Raw genomic sequence first — 11,954 nt, 5'->3', positions numbered from 1 at the left:
TGTAGATTGGAATGATTTCTAATTGTTTTGTTAATTCTTTTTTTAATTAATGAAAAAAAAATAAAAATAAAAATAAAAAAAAAATAGAATTAACAAAACAATTAGAAATCATTCCAATCTACATGTACAATCAGTAATTCTTAATAACATCACATAGTTGCATATTCATCATTTCTTAGTACATTTGCATCGATTTAGAAAAAGAAATAAAAAGACAACAGAATAAGAATTAAAACAATAATAGAAAGAAAAAAAACAAAAAAAAACAAAAGCAAAAAACCTATACCTCACATGCAGCTTCATTCAGTGTTTTAACATAATTGCATTACAATCGGGTAGTATTGTGCTGTCCATTTCTGAGTTTTTATATCCAGTCCCGTTGTACAGTCTGTATCCCTTCATCTCCAATTATCCCTTCTCTTTTTTTTTTTTAATTAATGGAAAAAAAGAAATTAACCCAACATTTAGAGATCATACCATTCTACACATGCAATCATTAATTCTTAACATCATCACATAGATGCATGATCATCATTTCTTAGTACATTTGCATTGGTTTAGAAGAACTAGCAACATAACCGAAAAAGATATAGAATGTTAATATAGAGAAAAAAATAAAAGTAATAATAGTAAAATCAAAACAAAACAACACAAAACAAAACAAAAACCTATAGCTCAGATGCAGCTTCATTCAGTGTTTTAACATGATTACTTTACAATTAGGTATTATTGTGCTGTCCATTTTTGAGTTTTTGTATCTAGTCCTGTTGCACAGTCTGTATCCCTTCAGCTTCAATTACCCATTGTCTTACCCTGTTTCTAACTCCTGCTGAACTCTGTTACCAATGACATATTTCAAGTTTATTCTCGAATGTCCGTTCACATCAGTGGGACCATACAGTATTTGTCCTTTAGTTTTTGGCTGGATTCACTCAGCATAATATTCTCTAGGTCCATCCATGTTATTACATGGTTCATAAGTTTATCTTGTCTTAAAGCTGCATAATATTCCATCGTATGTATATACCACAGTTTGTCCAGCCACTCTTCTGTTGATGGAGATTTTGGCTGTTTCCATCTCTTTGCAATTGTAAATAATGCTGCTATAAACATTGGTGTGCAAATGTCCGTTTGTGTCTTTGCCCTTAAGTCCTTTGAGTAGATACCTAGCAATGGTATTGCTGGGTCGTATGGCAGTTCTATATTCAGCTTTTTGAGGAACCGCCAAACTGCCTTCCACAGTGGTTGCACCCTTTGACATTCCCACCAACAGTGGATAAGTGTGCCTCTTTCTCCGCATCCTCTCCAGCACTTGTCATTTTCTGTTTTGTTGATAATGGCCATTCTGGTGGGTGTGAGATGATATCTCATTGTGGTTTTGATTTGCATTTCTCTAATGGCCAGGGACATTGAGCATCTCTTCATGTGCCTTTTGGCCATTTGTATTTCCTCTTCTGATAGGTGTCTGTTCAAGTCTTTTTCCCATTTTGTAATTGGGTTGGCTGTCTTTTTGTTGTTGAGATGAACAATCTCTTTATAAATTCTGGATACTAGACCTTTATCTGATATATCATTTCCAAATATTGTCTCCCATTGTGAAGGCTGTCTTTCTACTTTCTTGATGAAGTTCTTTGATGCACAAAAGTGTTTAATTTTGAGGAGTTCCCATTTATTTATTTCCTTCTTCAGTGCTCTTGCTTTAGGTTTAAGGTCCATAAAACCGCCTCCAGTTGTAAGATCCATAAGATATCTCCCAACATTTTCCTCTAACTGTTTTATGGTCTTAGACCTAATGTTTAGATCTTTGATCCATTTTGAGTTAACTTTTGTATAGGGTGTGAGAGATGGGTCTTCTTTCATTCTTTTGCATATGGATATCCAGTTCTCTAGGCACCATTTATTGAAGAGACTGCTCTGTCCCAGGTGAGTTGGCTTGACTGCCTTATCAAAGATCAAATGTCCATAGATGAGAGGGTCTATATCTGAGCACTCTATTCGATTCCATTGGTCGATATATCTATCTTTATGCCAATACCATGCTGTTTTGACCACTGTGGCTTCATAATATGCCTTAAAGTCAGGCAGCGCGAGACCTCCAGCTTCGTTTTTTTTCCTCAAGATGTTTTAGCAATTCGGGGCACCCTGCCCTTCCAGATAAATTTGCTTATTGGTTTTTCTATTTCTGAAAAATAAGTTGTTGGGATTTTGATTGGTATTGCATTGAATCTGTAAATCAATTTAGGTAGGATTGACATCTTAACTATATTTAGTCTTCCAATCCATGAACACGGTATGCCCTTCCATCTATTTAGGTCTTCTGTGATTTCTTTTAGCAGTTTTTTGTAGTTTTCTTTATATAGGTTTTTTGTCTCTTTAGTTAAATTTATTCCTAGGTATTTTATTCTTTTAGTTGCAATTGTAAATGGGATTCGTTTCTTGATTTCCCCCTCAGCTTGTTCATTACTAGTGTATAGAAATGCTACAGATTTTTGAATGTTGATCTTGTAACCTGCTCCTTTGCTGTACTCATTTATTAGCTCTAGTAGTTTTGTTGTGGATTTTTCCGGGTTTTCGACGTATAGTATCATATCGTCTGCAAACAGTGATAGTTTTACTTCTTCCTTTCCAATTTTGATGCCTTGTATTTCTTTTTCTTGTCTAATTGCTCTGGCTAGAACCTCCAACACAATGTTGAATAATAGTGGTGATAGTGGACATCCTTGTCTTGTTCCTGATCTTAGGGGGAAAGTTTTCAATTTTTCCCCATTGAGGATGATATTAGCTGTGGGTTTTTCATATATTCCCTCTATCATTTTAAGGAAGTTCCCTTGTATTCCTATCTTTTGAAGTGTTTTCAACAGGAAAGGATGTTGAATCTTGTCGAATGCCTTCTCTGCATCAATTGAGATGATCATGTGATTTTTCTGCTTTGATTTGTTGATATGGTGTATTACATTAATTGATTTTCTTATGTTGAACCATCCTTGCATACCTGGGATGAATCCTACTTGGTCATGATGTATAATTCTTTTAATGTGCTGTTGGATACGATTTGCTAGAATTTTATTGAGGATTTTTGCATCTGTATTCATTAGAGAGATTGGTCTGTAGTTTTCTTTTTTTGTAATATCTTTGCCTGGTTTTGGTATGAGGGTGATGTTGGCTTCATAGAATGAATTAGGTAGTTTTCCCTCCACTTTGATTTTTTTGAAGAGTTTGAAGAGAATTGGTACTAATTCTTTCTGGAACGTTTGGTAGAATTCACATGTGAAGCCATCTGGTCCTGGACTTTTCTTTTTAGGAAGCTTTTGAATGACTAATTCAATTTCTTTACTTGTGATTGGTTTGTTGAGGTCATCTATGTCTTCTTGAGTCAAAGTTGGTTGTTCATGTCTTTCCAGGAACCCGTCCATTTCCTCTAAATTGTTGTATTTATTAGCGTAAAGTTGTTCATAGTATCCTGTTATTACCTCCTTTATTTCTGTGAGGTCAGTAGTTATGTCTCCTCTTCCATTTCTGATCTTATTTATTTGCATCCTCTCTCTTCTTCTTTTTGTCAATCTTGCTAAGGGCCCATCAATCTTATTGATTTTCTCATAGAACCAACTTCTGGCCTTATTGATATTCTCTATTGTTTTCATGTTTTCAATTTCATTTATTTGTGCTCTAATCTTTGTTATTTCTTTCCTTTTGCTTGCTTTGGGGTTAGCTTGCTGTTCTTTCTCCAGTTCTTCCAAATGGATAGTTAATTCCTGAATTTTTGCCTTTTCTTCTTTTCTGATATAGGCATTTAGAGCAATAAATTTCCCTCTTAGCACTGCCTTTGCTGCATCCCATAAGTTTTGATATGTTGTGTTTTCATTTTCATTCGCCTCGAGGTATTTGCTAATTTCCCTTGCAATTTCTTCTTTGACCCACTCGTTGTTTAGGAGTGTGTTGTTGAGCCGCCACGTATTTGTGAATTTTCTGGCACTCTGCCTATTATTGATTTCCAACATCATTCCTTTATGGTCCGAGAAAGTGTTGTGTAAGATTTCAATCTTTTTAAATTTGTTAAGACTTGCTTTGTGACCCAGCATATGGTCTATCTTTGAGAATGATCCATGAGCACTTGAGAAAAAGGTGTATCCTGCTGTTGTGGGATGTAATGTCCTATAAATGTCTATTAAGTCTAGTTCATTTATAGTAATATTCAGATTCTCTATTTCTTTGTTGATCCTCTGTCTAGATGTTCTGTCCCTTGATGAGAGTGGTGAGTTGAAGTCTCCAACTATTATGGTATATGAGTCTATTTCCCTTTTCAGTGTTTGCAGTATATTCCTCACGTATTTTGGGGCATTCTGATTCAGTGCGTAAATATTTATGATTGTTATGTCTTCTTGTTTAATTGTTCCTTTTATTAGTATATAGTGTCCTTCTTTGTCTCTTTTAACTGTTTTACATTTGAAGTCTAATTTGTTGGATATTAGTATAGCCACTCCTGCTCTTTTCTGGTTGTTATTTGCATGAAATATCTTTTCCCAACCTTTCACTTTCAACCTATGTTTATCTTTGGGTCTGAGATGTGTTTCCTGTAGACAGCATATAGAAGGATCCTGTTTTTTAATCCATTCTGCCAATCTATGTCTTTTGATTGGGGAATTCAGTCCATTGACATTTAGTGTTATTACTGTTTGGATAATATTTTCCTCTAACATTTTGCCTTTTGTATTATATATATCATATCTGATTTTCCTTCTTTCTACACTCTTTTCCATATCTCTCTCTTCTGTCTTTTTGTATCTGACTCTAGTGCTCCCTTTAGTATTTCTTGCAGAGCTGGTCTCTTGGTCACAAATTCTTTCAGTGACTTTTTGTCTGAGAATGTTTTAATTTCTCCCTCATTTTTGAAGGATAATTTTGCTGGATATAGGAGTCTTGGTTGGCAGTTTTTCTCTTTTAGTATTTTAAATATATCATCCCACTGTCTTCTAGCTTCCATGGTTTCTGCTGAGAAATCTACACAAAGTCTTATTGGGTTTCCCTTGTATGTAATGGATTGTTTTTCTCTTGCTGCTTTCAAGATCTTCTCTTTCTCTTTGACCTCTGACATTCTAACTAGTAAGTGTCTTGGAGAACGCCTATTTGGGTCTAATCTCTTTGGGGTGCGCTGCACTTCTTGGATCTGTAATTTTAGGTCTTTCATAAGAGTTGGGAAATTTTCAGTGATAATTTCTTCCATTAGTTTTTCTCCTCCTTTTCCCTTCTCTTCTCCTTCTGGGACCCCCACAACACGTATATTTGTGCGGTTCATATTGTCCTTGAGTTCCCTGATACCCTGTTCAAATTTTTCCATTCTTTTCCCTATAGTTTCTGTTTCTTTTTGGAATTCAGATGTTCCATCCTCCAAATCACTAATTCTATCTTCTGTCTCTTTAAATCTATCATTGTAGCTATCCATTATTTTTTCTATGTTTGCTACTTTATCCTTCACTTCCATAAGTTCTGCGATTTGTTTTTTCAGTTTTTCTATTTCTTCTTTATGTTCAGCCCATGTCCTCTTCATGTCCTCCCTCAATTTATCGATTTCATTTTTGAAGAGGTTTTCCATTTCTGTTCGTATATTCAGCATTAGTTGTCTCAGCTCTTGTGTCTCATTTGAGCTATTGGTTTGTTCCTTTGACTGAGCCATATTCTCAATCTTTTGAGCGTGGACAGTTATCTTCTGCTGCTGGCGTCTGGGCATTTATTCAGATTTCTCTTGGTGTTGGACCCAGCAAGGTTGTAATATTTTTCTGTGAAATCTCTGGGTTCTGTTTTTCTTATCCTTCCCAGTAGGTGGCGCTCGTGGCACCCGTTTGTCTGCGGGTCCCACCAGTAAAAGGTGCTGTGGGACCTTAAACTTGGAAAACTCTCGCCGTCCTGGGGATTCGCTAGCCGAAACGGCTTGAGCCGGCCCGGGGTCCGAACGCAGGGAGGGTTGCTGGTCGCTGCAGCCAGGGAAAGAGCCCGTCCGAATTTCCTAGTCGGCCCTGGGCAACAAGCGAGGCGGGAGGGCGCCAGCGGCAGCGGCCCGCCCGAGAGAGTGCACGTTCCCCGGGAGTCACGGGTTTGGAAGGGGCCTCCCGCACCCGTCACCGTTCTCCGCGGCCTGGGGGTTTCGATCCAATTCTCTCAGTTGGTCCGGGGGCTGCGCGTGGTGTGGGTGCCAGCCGCGTTGGTTTCAGGGGACCACCTCTCCAATTCTCCCAGCCGGCCCGGGAAGGGGGAAGGGAGTAACTCCGGCCGCTTGCCACCCACCCGGTGAGGCCCGCGCGCCTCGGCGATCTCACCCGAGCTGCTTCTCTCAGCCAGCCAGCCGTTCCAGGATGGGGTACGCTGTCTTTTTTATCTCTGTTGTGGCTTTGGGTGCTTTCTGTATGTTTCTACTCCCCTAGTAGGTGTCCTGGAGAAGAAACTAAGATCCGCGCGTCTTACTAAGCCGCCATCTTCCCTAACTGTTAGTTTTTAGGACTTCCAAGATTTATTTAAAATGGCAAATTTCTGACTTTCTCCAGTCAAGGTACTTTATCTGAGCTAATAGTGGAAAACACTATAGTGCAATCATCAGTTTGCACTGCTTGCCAACCTGGAATGTGTTCCTCCTGGGCAGAAGGCAATTTTATTTATCTTTGTATGTCTAGCTGCTAGTTAGGAATAAATTTGAATAAAGCAATCAGTGACGAAGGCTGAAAGTTTAGGAATCTTTCTCAAAAGAACAACCTGGGTAAATTTGTTAAGGTGTGTATAATAGAATAAAAATTAAGTGTGGAATGTGGGTATTAGAATGGTGTGGATGCTGGTGATGGAACTAATCAGTTCTTTTTTAGTTGAAGTTTAATCTGAAAGGAATAATAGCTCCATGAACAGCCTTTTCCTTACCACCATGACCCCATCAAAGATCTGAATTACTTGTTTATTTTTTTAATGGCTGACTGCTGGAAGAAGCAACATTCATCAAATATTTAAGGAGAAATTCAGATGCCCCAGTCAATCTTTTTAAAATTTTTTAATCATTTTAAGATAAAACTTTTCAAGCATGTATTACATATTCGTGTTGATCATAATTTCACCTTTCTTGAAGACACAGTCATAACAATAGACAATTATCAGAAGATAATGTAATATATATAGATGCACTCCAAGCTGGGCTGGCTGTCCTTACACTAAAAAGTCTTGGATATGGTATTCTTTTCAGTTTTTTTCTGTCTCCTTTTCAAGCCACCATTTCAATCTGTTAATAAGTTATGGGGTAGGAAATAAAATAATGAAAATTATTAGAGTCTCACATAAAAACAAATGCATGAGGGGGTGTAAGGGCAGTTCAGTGATAGAATTCTTGCCTGCCACTGGGAGGCCAGGGTTCAATTCCTGGCCCATGCACATTTTCAAAAAACAGAAAGCAAACAAAAAACCAAATAAAAATTCAACAAATGATTCTGCAATAACAGGGTACTTATGTGGAAAAAGAATGATATGTGACCCTGCCATAGAGCATGCAAAAAAAAAAAAAAAAAGCATGAGCTCTAATGTATAGACTTTGTGACTTAAGTGGGTTTTTCAGAGACATTTTTTTTTTTAACTATGACAACTTTCTTGGGTGTGTTTCATTTTGATGAGCTTTCCAGATTATCTCTGAATGAATGAGGCATTACTGTACATAAATATTTAAACATGTTCATTTGACTATCAACAGAAAGATGTAACTAACATTAGTATCATTGCCTTTATAAACAAAGTATTCTATGATTTCAAGGTAACATTGGGGTATTCTGGTTAACATTCCAGTTTCTTTCCTGCCACCCTCCCCAGATTAACATAAACAAATGTCCTATAGATATTATCTGCTTTCCCAGTCAATCTTAATTTTGGCCTAAGACCACTAGTTTTTCCTTGTAAAGCCGAAAGTTTCTTTCCTCTTCCTGTGTCTTTATTTCTTCATCAGTGAATATAACCACTGCAGAGGTTCAGGGGCCAAATTAATAAAACTAACAAAAACGTTAGATCACCTTTGCAGACATTAAGTGCTGAGTCAATGGAAGACAACTCTCTTTGGTTTCTCCCGTTGGTATTGAGGGCGGTTTTCCATTGCTAATGGAATGGTGGAGACCCAGATATTGCTCAATGGTGTCATCTCTGTCCTGGCACCCCACCCCACCCCCACCCCCTTAATATTTCTATAAACATTCCATTTAGAGACCCTAAAACGTCTATATCTCAGCCTGAGAGCCCCCCAAGGCCTTGACACCTCTCGCCCTCTAAAATACTCTTTTGACCTCCGAGAAAAATAAAGAAGTTGCTGGAAGAGAAATGAGGAGAGGAAGGAAGATGGGGAAAGGGGGAGGGTCGGGAGGGTAGTCCAGCTCCAGTTTGGGGAAATCCAGCTCGCGTTTTGCCTCTCGCTCTGCGGTGCAGGGTCCAGCGAAGGCAGAGCCCCAGCTTCACTCCCAGAGGTTTGTCCTGGGGAGACACTGCTGCTCCGGGGGGCTGACCTGGCGGGGAGCGGCCGCGCAGTCCGCTCTGGCGCCGCTTTGTGCGCTCAGCCGCCGGGCCCTCGGTTCCCGGGTCTGCCCCCCGGGACGTCGCCCCCCTGCCCCGCCCCAGTCATGCAACTCTACCTGCCTCTCCCCGGTGGACCTTTGGAAAGCAGCCGCCCACACCGGGGGCTCGGGCCTTGACCGTGCCGGGAGCCGGTAGGTGTCCGCCTGGAGCCCGCCCGCGGTCCTCGCGACTGCCGGGGACTTCTGGCCCCAAAGTTGTGGGAACAAGCGCGAGTTGGAAAGTTTGCCCGAGGGCTGGTGCAGGCTCCGAGCTGGGGGCACGCGCCCAGCCCTCGGAGCCCGAGCGGGGTAGTGGTGAGTTGGGCCCCTGAGGAGGGCAGGGGTGCGGGGAGTGGGGGGCGGGGGGCAGCGTTCCGCTCCGGCAGGACGTGCTCCCTGGCTCTGTGCCCCGCCTGTTCCCGGGACCGCAGAGGTGGGCCGGCTGCCCGCGGTGACCCCCTACCCCGGGCCTCTCGGGGCGCTTTTGTTGCGGGTGGTAAACAATGCCCCCGCGGCCAGAGGTCGCGGCCGCCCGCCCTGGAGGCCGGGTCGCCGGGTCACCGGGTGAGGGTAGCGCGGGCGCCTCGGGCTCGGACCCCGGGCTCTGCTGGATACCAGGGCTGTGGAGGACAAGCGTGGCCTGGGGGTGAAGTGGGGGAAGGATCCGTGAATGTGCCGGAGGGATGATTGCAGCGCCTCTTAGGAGAGTCGGAGGTTGGGGCGCCTTTGGGGTGAGGAGAGGGAAGGGTTTGTGCAAGTTGCTGGTGGGAGTATGGGACTGTCGGTTGCCCGAGGTTCTCCTCAGCAGATTTTTCTCCTCCCCCACCCCGCCCCGTACTTATACTCGGGACAGATTCGTAGGATAAACATTTTGGCGCCTGCATCCCAGCACATTTCGGGGAGGTTGGCCTCAGGGGCGAAACTTTTGGGGTGGAGGCGGTGAAGGAGTCTTGCTAGAGGTTGACTTGGAGTAACACGGGCCGGAGAAGACGGGACTAGGGAATCGAGTTTATGTTCTGTCAAAATGACTTTAAAAAGTTTTTTGAGCATCATCCGGGAGCCGAACGCGCTGGCGTAGCCGCAGCATCAGCCCCACTGGCGGGATCCCGGAGCGGGCCCCGGGGTGGGAGGTGCGCGGACGTGGGTGCCTGGGACCTGCCGTGCGGCGCGTGAGGGGCCCGGTCCCCGCCGGAGGGGGGCGACAGGGATTGCCGCCGCCGCTACACGTGTCGGGGAACAGACGGGGCTAGAGCTTGCCCCCCTCCCCTTTTTCTCCTCTCTACCCGCCCCTCCGCCCCCTCCCGAGTTCAGCTCCCAGAAGGATTGTGCAGTCCATATATTTCTACATGAAGTGGTTTGGAATCCAATAAAAATTAATGGATCTCCAAGAGAAACAGCTTGAGCTAGGAGTGTTTCCCCCGCCGGCGACTCGTCCTCCTCCCAAATTAACTGTCTTGAATAGGTCGCTTATGTGCCTCTTCCCCTTCTCCCCAGCTCCGCTCTCGGGCAGAAAATGAAACACGTAGTACATACATCATAGTAATGATCAGTTTATAAACGAAGTTTGAAAAATTCTTCGAGACCTTCGGGCCAAGAAAGGATTAGGTGAACAGCCATGTGTCCTGGTAGTTCGCTGCACTCTCCACCCGCGGGTGGGTTGAAGCCGACCACGTTACCCCGGTGGCAAGCTCAGGTGGTCCCAGGATTGAAATGTGCGGGTCAGCACCCGGCTCCTAAAATAAAGTAAAACAAAGCATTGGTTTCATCAGGCCAGAGGATAGCAAAAAAAGAAGATGAAAAAAGGAGATTTTAGCCAGTGAGGGCAAGAGTTATTTAAGGCGTATTTGGGGTTATGATCAGGGGAGAGGCATACTGATATGTACATAAAGACGACGTTCGGAGATAGTCTGTAGTATTTCCAAGGACTAAATGACTTAGGTTATGTGGTGATGTTTGTTGTGTTTTCTGATTTTATCGGCGTTGGTTACACAGTTTAAAACCCAAGTCCTCACCACCCTTCCCGGCCCTGTTTAGGGGTCTTAATTAGGTTGTCAACAGCAGTCTTTAAAGCCATATTATGATTTCAATTAAAGTTCAAAATCAAGATACAGGGGAGATAGCATACACTGTACCTCTTTATTTGCAAAGATTAATAGCCCAGTTTTACAACTCTGGGGCCGCCACTTACCATTTTAATGCGTTAACTATCCCTCTCAGCTCTGGTCTTCCAGAATTGATGTGTCTGAGGTTTGGATCACCACTGTTCCTGCCCTTTTGTTTCTCTCCTTTCTCCAATCTTCTTTATCGGGTTTGTCCTTCCCCTCCCCCACTCTCCTCTGTGTTGCTGGGTCTTTCTTTCCCCATAGTACTTTTACTTAACATTTCTTTCTGCCTTTAGTCTTTCTGCCTTTTGCTTTCAGTAGTCTTTTTATTTTCTAGTATTATTACTATACATTTCTTTCTTCCCCTTTTTCCCTTCTGCCCTGCCTTTTGATCTTTTCTTTTTTCATATATATATTTTCTTCCTTCTTCTGCTTTTCCTTCCTTTTCCTCCCAATGTGTTTCATGCCCTTGTTTTTGGAGGGGTCATTCCATCTCCGTTTTAACTTCTCCCCTCCATTCCCTTGGCCGATTTTGGCCCTTTTTTTTCACTCTCTGCAGGGCAGCGGGGGTGTTTTACATATGGAAGGAGCCTTTGACTAAATCTGCTGGCATTCTAGTGAGTTTCCCTGAACAGCCTTTCCATGTGCTGAGGGCTCTCACACTTCCTGTGGTAGAAAACTATCTAGGAACAGCAAGCAGTCTGCCCACCTCCTCTTGCTTGAGATATAGTACTTAGTTGCTGGAGGAAACTGAGCCAGGTGGTGCCTTTAAAAAAAGAAATAGTTTAAGTTTTGTTTTTCTCTGTCAAGTGCAGTAGCCTTTACTTTCTAAGAAGTTGAATGGGATGACTTAAGAAATTCTAATTTCTTTTTGCAACTGGCTCTATATATGCAAATACTCACTACTCTTTTGGCCACTGCTGGTAGTCGGAAGGATTGCAATATAATTTTAAATTGACATGTGGGCTGGATGGTTACATCAGTTCAGCCACTTCCTGCCCAGGGGACTTTTGGAGATCCAGAAGGAGGAGAGATGTAGATAGGAGGGAATTTTCTGACATGGTGTGGTCAATGTTGTCTTAAACTGATACAGTATAGGAAGTCAGCTTTTCATTTTCTCAGCAAGGTGATTATTTTAATAATTGTTAAAAAAAAAAAGTCCTCGTTAAGGAAAGACTCATAGTTTAGTAAACGCAAATAATAGGCAAAATTTCTATCCCATTTGTTGGTCAATTTAGCTAGGTCTGACTTAGCAAGGGAATTTTAAAATTATGTATATACAATGGGCAGACCC

General features: G+C 42.2%; 1 protein-coding gene across 3 annotated transcripts in view; it reads left to right on the top strand.

Annotated features, from left to right (window-relative positions):
* The first annotated feature begins 8,614 nt into the window (after nucleotides 1–8,614).
* TET1 (tet methylcytosine dioxygenase 1) overlaps nucleotides 8,615–11,954 on the top strand; it is a 159,544-nt gene continuing 156,204 nt past the window's right edge. For 2 of the 3 annotated variants that reach the window (XM_077125090.1, XM_077125088.1), the window contains exon 1: nucleotides 8,615–8,711. The gene's annotated coding sequence lies outside the window, so the exon portion shown is untranslated. Of the gene's footprint in view, nucleotides 8,712–9,214; nucleotides 9,290–11,954 lie in introns of those variants that run through there. The other variant, XM_077125089.1, reaches the window with a different exon arrangement.

The sequence above is a fragment of the Tamandua tetradactyla genome, chromosome 13, assembly GCF_023851605.1.
Source record: "Tamandua tetradactyla isolate mTamTet1 chromosome 13, mTamTet1.pri, whole genome shotgun sequence".
NCBI lineage: Eukaryota > Metazoa > Chordata > Mammalia > Pilosa > Myrmecophagidae > Tamandua > Tamandua tetradactyla.
The sequence above is the reverse complement of the archived record's forward strand: the minus strand, read 5'-3'. Positions and strand labels throughout refer to the sequence as shown.